The following is a 12,601-nucleotide window of genomic DNA, read 5'->3' as shown; positions in this document are numbered from 1 at the left end:
CCATAAGAAGGCTCAGCTTTCTAAGCCTCTGCACCTCTGGAAAGCTCCCTTGGCCTTGGCTGAGCAGGGCCTTTCTCCCATAAATCCATCTGTCTCATCATTGCAGTCATTGGGCCCCAGGATGCAGGAGACAGGGAGACTCCGCAGGAGCACCTGGGCCAGAGGAAGCTGAGGGGAAAGGCTCTCCCCGCAGCCCAGCCAGCATGGAGGGGCCTCAGAGCAGTGACCCCAAATCTCAAGGCCACTGAACGGGTCTGGGTCCAGCAGAATGGGACGATTTGGCAAGATGTTCCAAGCCTTGCTCTCCCCCTTCCCATCACAGCCCATATGTTCTGGACACCATCACTTCTGCTCTGCCCTTCGAGGTTCCAGTGGGCTCCTGGCAGTTGAGTGGCAAGAAAAAGAAGCCCTGTGCAAAATAGCATCTTCTGACACTAACATCCTTCCCAGAAGTTGGCTGATGAGAAGAATTTCCTGAGCCCTAACACCCCCAGGAGGTTTTGGCTGCAAAGGAAACAAGTTGTCCATGAACTAGGATGATGTTCCTGACATTTAATTGCTGGTCATGGCCCTGAATGTCTTCCCAAGAGTGAATTTTAACACTGTAACAATAAATACTACTTCACAGCACTTCACTGATGAGCTGGCCTTTTCCTCTGTGTGTTCTCATTCAGTTTTCTCAACAGTCTCTTTGATGGGGTGTTATTAACCCATTTCATAGATGGAGAAACTGAGACTAAGGTTGAGAGGCCTGTCTAGCTCCAAAAAGCTGAGACATTACAGAGTAGGATTCAAACTCAGTCACCCACCTCCAAATCCTGGACTTGCTCCTCCCCGCTGAGTACCCCTACCCCACCTTCCAGCAGGTGGATTAACCCACTTAACCTTTCCAAGTGGTAGGATTCAAAATGGATGCATTCTGATGCATTCTGTTCTATTGGAAAAGTCTGGTGCCTCCTGTCAGAGTGCTGCGTTATATCCTGGGACCCCATTGTCAGGGGAGAAACAAGTCACCACACCCTTGGTATCATTCGCTTTGCTGTGTCCCTCCTCCAGGGAATTCATATTTCCAGACGATCGGAATAGACTTTTTTTGTGGTCGTTTCAGTGGCTCAGGCTGCTACAACAGAATACCAGTGACTAGGGGTCTTAAACAACCAACATTTATCCCTCAGGGTTCTAGAGGCTGGGAAGTTCAAGATCCGGATGCCAACCGATACAGCCCGTGGTGAGCACTCTCTTCCTGCTTGGCAGATGGTGGCCTTCTCATTGTTTCTTCATATCTCATTGTGCCCTCACGGACTGGAGTAGGGGAGAGAGGATGCCACTCCCTGATGTCTCATCTTACAAGTGCACTAATCCCATCATGAGGACCCCACCTTCATGCCCTGATTACCTCCAGGCAGGCCCCACCTCCTAATACCAACACTTGCAGGTTAGGGTTTATCAATATATAAATTCTGGGAGGATGCAGACATTCAGTCTGCAGTGGGGGAACACACAGGCTTCAGTGTGCACCTGGGAGGGACAGGTGTTTCTGGAATGCAGATGCTGACTCAGGAGGTCTGTAGTGGGGCCTGGGGTTCACATTTCTTATATACTCCCAGGTTGTACTTTTGGTTCAGAGACACACTCTGAGTATTAAGATCCTGGCTGACAGCTGGGCCCTTCTGGCAAAGCCCAAACCACAGGAGGTGGGGGCTGGTCTGAGGGTTCCACCCAGAGGTCCAACTGGTCCTGATGGAGCTTCAACCCAGTGAACCCAACTGTTCGCTTGTCCCAGGACAGGAGCCCAGCCTGACTCCCCAACTCATTGCTAAGCTTAGGCAGAGGGTGGACACTCAGGAAATGTGCATTGAACAGGGAAGGTTTGGAAGAGTTAGAAGACACTGTGAGATGGGCCTGGGCACAGCCAGCTTCAGCAGGCTGACCACGCACACTGTATTTACTGAATCCTCTCAGGTGCCATGGCCTATTCTTGGTGCTCGGGATACAAGGGTAGAACTCATATAATGTACCGAAGGAAGACAAGAACCTCATCCATGACTGGGGTGACTGATGTTGGATGCGAAAAGTGGTAGGTTTGATGGAGGGGTGGAGGTCCCAGAGAACTTCTGAGCTGAGATATAAGTTTTGAGCAGGAGCCAGCCCTGCAAAGATCTGGGGGAAGAACATCCAGTAGGCAGGTGTTCAGTCACTCAGTCGTGTCCAACTCTTTGCGACCCTGTGGACTGCAGCATACCAGGCTTCCCTGTCCTTCACTGTTTCCTTGAGTTTGTTCAAAGTCATGTCCTTTGAGTTGAGTGATATCATCCAACCATCTCATCCTCTGTCGTCCCCTTCTGGATGGAGACAATGTGAATGAAATTCTGCCCAGCCTCTGTCCACACAGGAATTACTGTCCAGCCGGTAAGAGAGTAGTTTTTTTCAGTAGTCATGTATGGATGTGAGTTGGACCATAAAGAAAGCTGAGCACTGAAGAATTGATGCTTTAGAACTGTGGTTTTGGAGAAGACTCTTGAGAGTCCGTTGGACTGCAGGGAGATACAACCAGTCCATCCTAAAGGAAATCAGTCCTGAATATTCATTGGAAGTTCTGATGCTGAAGCTGAAGCTCCAATACTTTGGCCACCTGATGCAAAGAACTGACTCATTTGAAAAGACCCTGATGCTGGGAAAGATTGCAGGCAGGAGGAGAAGGGGATAACAGAGGATGAGATGGTTGGATGACATCACCAACTCGATGGACATGAGTTTGAGCATGCTCCAGGAGTTGGTGATGGACAGGGAAGCCTGGGGTGCTACAGTCCATGGAGTCGCAAAGAGTCAGACATGACTAAGTGACTGAACTGAAGGAAGAGAGGCATAAATCAAATACTCTGGGGCGCCATGAAATTGTAACCTTGACCAAGAGAGCCAAGGTAGCTGGTAGTCAGAGAGCTTATCTTATGAGGATTTAACGTAGACGAGAGGAAGTGAGGCCTGGGCTGAAGGCAGTTCAGCAGGTGACAAGGAAAGGGTAGAGGATTCCAGACAGCAGGTCAGCGTGTGCAAAGGTCCTGTGGGAGGAGCACAGTAAATAGGGCTGAGAAAAGGGCCCATGTGTGGACTTCCCTGGTGGTCCAGTGGCTAAGACCTCCCACTCCTAATGCAGGGGCCCCAGGTTCGATCCCTGGTCAGGGAACTAGATCACACATGCTACAGCTAAGACCTGGCACTGCCAAATTTTATAAACATTTAAATAGATTTTTTTTTTTAAGGCCCACATGGCTGGAGTGAAGGGAGTGAGGGAGAGAGAGGCTTATCTCCTGAGGGGCTCAAGGGGCATCAGGCAGCAGCAGAGCCTCTGCTGGGTCTCTGTCCACCCCCAGGGCACTTGAGCTGGCTCCTGCCCATCTGTGTCATCCCTGATGCAATTAGGAATGTTCCCTAGTGGCATAATCGGACACAAGGCCCCACCTTCTGCAAAATGGGTCCTTCTTTCCCTTTGCTGTGGTTCTTGGCTAAATTAGGTTCCCTGGTTGCAGAATGATGCAATCACCCCATGGGCACTAGGGCTCCCAGGGCACAGATGACTTGGAGGCAACAGAGATGCCAAGTGCCTCTTCTATCGCCCCACGTGGAAACCCAAGATGTCTATTTTAGGCCATTCTGGTTGCCAGATGTGCTGCTGGTTTCCAAGAGTAAGGAAGGAACCTCTAATGAAACTTGATCTAACCTAAATGAAATGCCCAGCTCCTCTCTATTCATCTGTACCCAAGACTGTCTTCCTGGGGTTGACTTCCCATAGACCAGGCAACCCTGGCATTTAGGGGGTGTACTGATGGATGGCTTCCCAGGTGGCGCTAGTGGTAAAGAACCTGCCTGCCAATGCAGGAGACACAAGAGATGTGGGTTTGATCCCTGGGTTGGGAAGATCCCCTGGAGAAGGAAATGGCAACCCTCTCCAGTATTCTTGCCTGGAAAATACCATCAAAGAGGAGCCTGGTGGGCTACAGACCATGGGATCACAAAGAGTCAGACATGACAGAAGCAACTTAGCATCCATGCACTGCTGGATGGAGGGACGGAGCCCACTGCAGGGCTGAGGTGAGGGGCTGGGTCTCTGGGAGGGTCCTGAGTCTCACCATGCCCCCCAGAGGTGGGGACCCAGTTTGCATCATCATTAGTAGCTAAGACTTTGTGTGTTTGTTCTATCCATGTGGGGCTTTCCCAGGGGCAAAGAATCTGCCTGCGATTCTCCTGAGACACAGGAGATGCAGGTTCGATCCTGGGCCAGGAAGATCCCCTGGAGAAGGAAATGGCAACCTACTCCAGTGCTCTTGCCTGGAAAAATCCCACGGACAGAGGAGGCAGGCATGCTGTTACTCACTCCGTTTTACTGATAGAAAACAGGCATGGCGAGTGAAGGGGCTTCTCCCAGGCTTCAGAGCTGAGAACCAGAGCCCCTCCCAGGCTTCAGAGCTGAGAACCAGAGCCCCACCTACGTGCACCATCCTGCCTGGCCCCACCCTTCTATGTGCACTGCAGATATAGGCTTGCCTCCCAGAACAACCCCTCAGCAACACACAGACTCATCGATCCTGTATTTGATTAATCCCCTTGAGAACACTGTTTGATCCGACCCCCAGTCTCCCTCTGGACCACAATGATCTCCCTGAACTTCCAAAGAATCTGATCTGGGCCTCCTCTGAAACATTCTGCATTCTCAACTTTGCATTACATTTATCTGCCTGGGACCTGTGGGGCCATGACTGCCCACGTACTATATCCACCAATACAGCATCGTCACCCTCTCCCTGTTCATTAAGCAAATGAACAGGTCAATCCATCAATCAACAAAAATCAACTGAATACCACCACCACCACCACCACGGCAAGATGCTATCTCACTATGCTGTTTGATCTGGCAGCCAAGCCACTTTAAATTTAAGTTACCAACCAATTAAGTAAAATTTAAAATTCCATTTCTCAGTAGCACCAGCCCATTTCAAGCACCTCATAGCTGCCTGTGAGATACAGAACATTCTCATCATGGCAGAAAGTTCTGTTGCCACATAGAACCCAGAGAGAATTTAGTTGTCTATACAATCCCTGTCCTCAAGAAGCTTATGATTTGATGAATGGATGGGGAGAGGGTAGGCAAGGCTCTAGAAAAACTTAACTGGGGGAAGGAAAATTCTAGGACAAGTGGTATTTCTGTGTAGCCAGTGACCCAATTCAAAAACTAGCTTAAGAACAGAAAGGAATTGATCAGCATCTATAAAGAATAGTGCCGGATGCAACTTCCCTGGCAGTCCAGTGGTTAAGAATCTGCCTGCCAGCACAGGATACATGGGTTCGATCCCTAGTCCAGGAACTAAGATTCCTGGGGCAACAAAGCCTGTGAGCTACTACTGAAGCCCACATGCTCTAGAGCCTGCGTGCCACAGCTTCTGAAGCCCCATGCTCCATCACAAGAGAAGCCACTGCAAAAAGAAGCCCGTGCACCACAACGAGGAAGCAGCCCCCGCCCACTGCAACTAGAGAAAGCCCACAGACAGCAACAAAGACCCAGCGCTGCTGCTGCTGCTGCTGCTGCTGCTGCTAAGTTGCTTCAGTCGTGTCTGACTCTGTGCAACCCCATAAATGGCAGCGCAGCCATAAATAAGTTTAAAATACAAAAAAGAATAGTGAAAGACAACTAGCTTTGGATCCAGAGTGGCAAGTGATATTTTCAGGATCTTCATCTTTCTTCATCCCTTGGCTTTGCCTTTCTATGTCAGATTCGTTTCCAGACAGGTTCATTCCCAGACAGGTTCATTTCCAGACATGCCGGGGTCCAGCCCCGGTGGATCCAGGGAATTCGAAGTGGGGACGGCATTGGTGAGGAAAAAACTTATTTATTTATTAATATAAGATTAGGAAATAATAGTATAGTAGGAAAATTAAGTGGAGAAAAGAGGCTGAATAACTTGGTTTACGTGGAAAGCCAATAAAGTTCCAGACAAGGAGCTTGCACCATCTACGTTAGGCCACTGGCGTCCGTTTGAATATCGGAGAGTGCCCCGCCTTGGGCTCTCTCTCTCTTACGGATCTTAGAAGCCGGGACAAGTAAGTAGACATGGCGAGCCTCCACACCCCAGATGGGAATTCAGCCAGAAATTAGAGTAAAGAGAAGACACAGGGGAAACCAGTCCAGCGACTGGCCCGGCCTCTATTGTCTAGAAAGGCCTTTTATACCTTTTTGATTGTACATAGAGATCAATGGGTAGTACAAAATTATGCAGCGTTAGCAGCCCAGGCTCTTATCAAAACCAGGCTTTTCTCTCTGCATACCTAGTTGTATACACAAGTCTTAGGTGATTTACATCATCTTCCGGCCAAAAGGGCCAATTAACATTTTACAGCCTTTTTTCTGATAAGGGTTTGTCAACCAGAAGACTTATTTGTGTTGTTCTTCTCAAAGTCTGGTGCCACTCTCAGAAAGCACTAAATAAAGTTACATTCGTACATAGCAAAGATACAGCAATTTATAACAAGTAAAAGGAGTATAGTGATTTATAACAAAAGAAAAGTAATTAACTCAAAATCTAGTGTTGCTAACATCAAAACTATTATATATCCTTTTCCATATCCCGTTTACATTGATTAACATCCTCCCAGGTGCCTAAAAGATAAAGAATATGGAGGCCTGGCGGCAATCATTGAGTCAACAGTGAAAACCTGTCACTAATATGATTTTTAGCTCTTTAGAAAAGGCTCTGTATCTTTAAGATGCTTTAAGCTTTGTGCCTCTCGCGGCTGGGGGGCTGTAAGCAATTCACAAGCTGTAAGAGGTCCAGGGGAACCTGTTAGGCAAGCTAGAGAGTTATCAGAGGGGGTTTAACTGAAACATCCCTTTCAAATGCAGAAGACTAAAGCCCTGGGTTGACTTTTTCCAGAGTGTGTCAAAAGAGTGGAAAAGCAGAGTACAAAGGCCAGCAGATTTTTGGTTTTGGGGGGTACATGCTCAGGAAATTCCAGGGGGACACCCTGAGATCTAACTCGCCTTGCCCATCAGATCTCTGCCACATGACCTTGTCACGGGTGGGATTCCTCACGCTGGCTCCCGGCACAGACAGTTTCATTGCCAGGCAAAATTGCCACAAGACACACAGACTCCCAGCTTAGCTATCCATACATAAGAGAGGCTCTCACCCGGTAGTTCTAGTAAAGTCTCAGGGTGGAATCCCATGGGCTGAGTAGACTAGGGTCACAAGCCCACCAGGGGTGGGATCAGCCCAGAGTGTCACGTCCTGAGGGGACCGCACGTGCACCGACTGAAGAACCCAGTGCCCTGGGACTCTCAGGGGACTTTGTGGTGTGGGATCCTTTCATGTGGCCTGCGGGGGGAGAGGTGGGAGATTGGTCTTTCCTGAAAGATGCTTCTTCCTGCAGTGTGGCAGGGATCCCCAGGGAAGAGGAGCCCCTGATATTCAGAGAGGAAAAAGAACCTTGAGTCCAGGTGCCTGACAGCACCAGAAACAGAAGAGAGAATTCAGAGATCGGGTCTAATAGCCAACACTGATCGGACACTTACCCTTCACGGCAGGGTTTTTCAACCTCTGCACCGCTGACACCCTGGAGGTACTTCGGGGGTTGGAGTGATGTCCTGTGCATTGCGGGATGTTTAGCAGCATCCGTTGCCCCCACTCACTAGAAGACAAGAGTGTAACCCCCTGTAGGCATGACAGCCCCAAGTTTCTCCAGACATTGCCAGATACCCCCCATGGAGGCAAAATCACCTGCAATTGAGAGTCACATCTGTATGTGGGTTTGCCCATTTACTCCTCCCAGAACCCCTTTCTGATAGACACTGTTTTTCTCATCTGGGATTCCCTGGTGGCTCAGATGGTACAGAATCTGCCTGCTATGCAGGAGACCAGGGTTCAATCCCTGGATCAAGAAGATCCACTGGAGAAGGAAATGGCAACCCAATCCAGTATTCTTGCCTGGGAAATCCCATGCACAGAGGAGCCTGGAGGGCTACAGTCCACAGGGCCGCAGAATCGGACACAGTTCAGTTCAGTCGCTCAGTCGTGTCCGACTCTTTGCGACCCCATGAATCGCAGCACGCCAGGCTTCCCTGTCCATCGTTGGACACAACTGAATGACTAACACTGACTTTTCGCATCTGACAAACAGGGAAACTGAGGTACGGAGACTTTACATAGATTCCCAGAGTCCCGAGCTGGCCCGTGGGAGCTGAGATCTTAGCACCGCAGACCGGCTATCTGCAGAATCTGCGCTGGTACCCACTGCCCTGAGGCTGGCCGGCCACACCCAGCTGTTTACAGTAAAAAATTCCTCAAGCCAGATGTTTGCAGGGCTGAAGAGACTTCCCAAGATTAAGTGGGGGCATTACCGGAAGGTGAGATCCACTCTCTGCCTAGCAGAAAATTGCTCTGTAAATTACGGGTTTAAAGGGCAAAGTCAGCTCCTGAGCTCCTGACTTCAAACAAGGTAACAATTTAGGGATCAGAATGGTCTGGTTGAGTGAGTACTTATGATGGCTCATCCTCCTCCATCCTCCCCGTTTTACTTAAAAAACAAACAAACAAAACAGGAAACAAGAAAATTAGTGATGGAGTCTGACAGCAGCTGATGTGCCAGTTTGCCTTCTCTTTCAACCACGCTGGCAGTTGTAGACCTGGCAGGGAGTAATGCCCCCTGCCTCCCTCCACTCCCCCCACTTTCCTCCCTGCTAGCTCGGCCACAGACACAGGCCGTATGACCTGGGCCACTTCCTTTCCCTGTTGGGCCTCAGGATCTCACGTTCCCCTCTTCTGTTGGCCTTGTGGATTGTTGATCACGTGCCCTCTTGCCCTGCAGCCTCCACCATCAGCCCCGCCCCCTGCCTTCAGGGAGAGCAGATGATCCAGGCTGGAACCCTAACCCAGCTGTGCACCCCCCTCCCCGCAGCCATTGCAGATGGCCCCAGGCGTGGGCCCTGAGACCTGAGAAGGGAAAATCAGAATCCCTTCCTGGATGGTTTCAGATCATGAGTGGAAGGTTAGCTCTTGCTTTCCTTTTAGATCTTGAGTTATGAAATTGCCCCAGAGTGCAGGCTGCCATGTCCCTCCCACAAGGAGATACCCAAGAGGAGGAGGCCAAACCATAGCCTCGTATAAGATGGGAGAGGGAGCAGAGTGGATTGTCATATTCCCTGGATCCCACTGTCCCTGAAGCCAAGTCCGCCCCTGCTTCCTGGGGGGGTTGCTTAAATGACTCTCTCCCCTCTCCCACCCGTCTCACTCCTCCCCGATATTAGTTTGCTAGGGTCATCCTAACATCAGGGCTTTTTAAAACCCAGAAATTTAATGTCCCACAGTTCTAGAGTCTAGAAATCCGAGACCAAGGTGTTGGCAGAGTGGGTTTTCTCTGAGGCTCTCTTTGGTTTGTAGACAGTCATTTTCTCCCTGTGTAGCCCCTCTGCGTGTGGGTGTCCTAATCTCTTCTTATAAGGACACCAGTCACATGGATCAGGGTCCACCCTGATCTCATGTAAACTTAATGATCTCATGTAAACTTAATCACCCTGTAAAAGACTCCCATCTCGAGATGGGAGGGAAGTTCAAAAGGGAGGGGATATATGTATACCTATGGTTGATTCATGTTGGGGTTTGACAGAAAACAACAAAATTCTGTAAAGCAATTATCCTTCGATTAAACAAAGGAAAAAAAAAAAAAAGACTCCCATTTCCAAATAGTCACATCCTGAGGTATGGGGTTTAGGATTTCAACATATGAACTTGGGGGGCACACAATTTAGTCCATGACACTCCCATACAGGCCCACTACCACCTGCTTAAATTGACTGGAATTGGGTTTCAATCTCTAGACCCTAAAAGAGACCCCTCCACCCACTGGGCTTCACCCCAAAGCAATCCCTGTCCTTTTTCCCACCCGCTACCTTCCAGACACCTACACACATATGCTCACATGCATGCGGACACACAACCTCCCCCTGCATTTCAAGCATTCTGTCTGCATTACACAGAATAATGGAAAGATGAAATAATCTTTAAATCCTTTTTTTTTTAAACTGACCCAATCTTCCTAGCTAGAGATGCCCTCCCTTGAGCTTGTGATGTTGCAAAGTCAGAGGCCAAACTGCATTTGCGGAGGATATGCCTTTGTTGTCCTGTGTCTCCTGTTGCCACCTGCTGTCTGGACACCCCCAGGGATGTCACCTCACTTTCCGTTTCTTGATGGGTCTCAGTGCTGCTCTGTTCAGCAGGGTCTTCTGCAGAACCACTCAGCTCTGGCTCAGCAGAGGTCAGTCTGGAGCCACGAGCGCAGAGCTAGCATCACCCTGGCAACACTGAGCCTGCGATCACTTGGAGCCGTGCGCTCCAGGCAGATGGCATTGTCTGAAGTAGATGGTGGACACAATAAGGTCTCAGACCTCAAAAAATGGACAAAAAGGGACTTCCCTGGTGGTCCAGTGGCTAAAACTCAGAGCTACCAATGCAGGGGACACAGGTTCCATCCCTGGCCAAGGAATTAGAGCTCACACATCACAGCTAAGAATCCACATGCCAGAGCTAAAAAAGATCCCGCATGCTGCAAGGAAGACTGAAGATCCCACGTGCCACAGCTAAGACCCGGGACAGCCAAATAAGTAAATATCTTTTTAAAATAATGTTTTAAAAAGTGGACATAAAAGAAACAACATGAAAGCCGGGTCTGTGAGGAAAACAAACAATCCAGGAAGGGGGGAAACCTGCAAGAGATGCCCGCTAGGTGGGCAGGGGGCCAAGCAGGCAGGTTCATCGGCACCTTCGTTCCCTGGAACTGTCCAGGGTTGCGGTTTTGCAGGCACTTAACCGAACGAACTCCAGCATTGAGGTGGTCAGCAGCATCAGGCTGGCTTGCTAAAGATGGCCCCCCTTTCACAGATGCAGCCCCTTGGGTATGTGGAATCATGGGGTGCAGTGCACGTTCATGGGAAAGCAACCAGGAGCATCACCGAGGTCCACCTCCAAACCCGAGTGGACAGCTCCTCTGAGGCCAGGTTACCCAGTGCCACTCGGACTGTGTCTGCCACACCCTCAGACCAGCTCTACATTAGTGATGTCACATCTCAGTCCATTTGGACTGCGATAACCAAGCACCCCAGACAGGGGTGAGGAGGGCTTCAAAACAGCAGAAATATGTTTCTCAGAGTTCTGAAGGCTGGAAATGTAAGATCAGGGTGGTGATGCAGGCAGGCTCTGGTGTGAGCCCTCTTCCAGGTGGAAGACAGGTGTCTTCTCATTGCGTCCTTGTCAGGCAGAAGGGGCGAGGGAGCTCTCTGGGTTCTCTTTTATAATGAGGGCACTAATCCCATTCATGAAGGCTCCACCCCCATGACCTAATCATCTTCCAAAGGCACTGCCAAATATCAAGACACTGGGATTAGGCTGGGGGTGCAAACATTCAGTCTGTAACGTATATATATGTATTTTAAATATGGCTCAGGCCCCACATGGCTACTTATCTCTGTGAAACCAGAGCCCTGGGATTTTTTTTAAAGATTTTTTTCATTTAGATCATTTATAAAGACTTTATTGAATTTGTTACAATATTGCTTCTGTTTTATGTTTTGGTTTTTGGGCCTCGAGGTATTTGGGATCTTATCTCCACGACCAGGGATTGAACCCACACTCCCTGCATTGGAAGACAAAGTCTTAACCACTGAACCAGCAGGGAAGTCCTGCCCTGGGATGTTGACTTTATTTTTTCTAATATATCAACATGCATACATACATACATGTACACATGTACATGCAATGTATATGTTCCTATGTGTAACAAGTGTGCCATAACTATGTAAATGGCTGTCACAACAAATGTTGGTCTGTGCGTCCACCACGGTCAGATCACACTCCATGAGGGGTACAGGTGAGGCACTGGAACCACTCATGTTCTACTGCACAAGAGTTCTCACTCAGCGACTGAAGGTTTCCGTGACAGCAACCTGGTGATTATTACACAACACCCACATCTTGCTCCCCAAGACCTCTGCCTCCCGGATACAGACCCTCAAGCCTTCCCCTTGGTTCTTCCTCAAGGTCTCCTCTCCTCTCACTTCCATCTCCTCCTCTTCTGGACATCCCTTTCATAAATATGTCACTGAAATGAAACTCCCAACAGATCTAAGCAATCTGTCCAGTAGACTGTTAACACAGGGCCCATTTCCTAAGGGCCAGGTGGCACTAATGGTAAAGAACCCGCCTGCCAGTGCAGGAGACTTAAGAGACACAAGTTGGATCCCTGAGTTGGAAAGATCCCCTGGAGGAGGGCATGCCAACCCACTCCAGCGTTCTTGCCTGGAGAATCCCATGGACAGAGAGCCTGTAGGTCTCTAGTCCATAGGGTCCCATAGAGTCAGACACCATTGAAGTGACTTAGCATATACACAGGCCCTGCGCTAAGCGCTCTGTACATCATTTATTGTATCAAGTCTTCCAACAAACGACAGACATTGGCCTAAGGTCACAAAACCAGCAGCAGCAAAAGTAGGACACGAACCTAGATGCTTTTAACTACTATATTATATCCTTGTTTAATCTAGATGGCCTGTTTCTAATAATAT

The sequence above is a fragment of the Capricornis sumatraensis genome, chromosome 14 (assembly GCF_032405125.1).
Source record: "Capricornis sumatraensis isolate serow.1 chromosome 14, serow.2, whole genome shotgun sequence".
NCBI classification, from domain to species: Eukaryota; Metazoa; Chordata; class Mammalia; order Artiodactyla; family Bovidae; genus Capricornis; species Capricornis sumatraensis.
Note: the sequence above shows the minus strand (reverse complement) of the source record.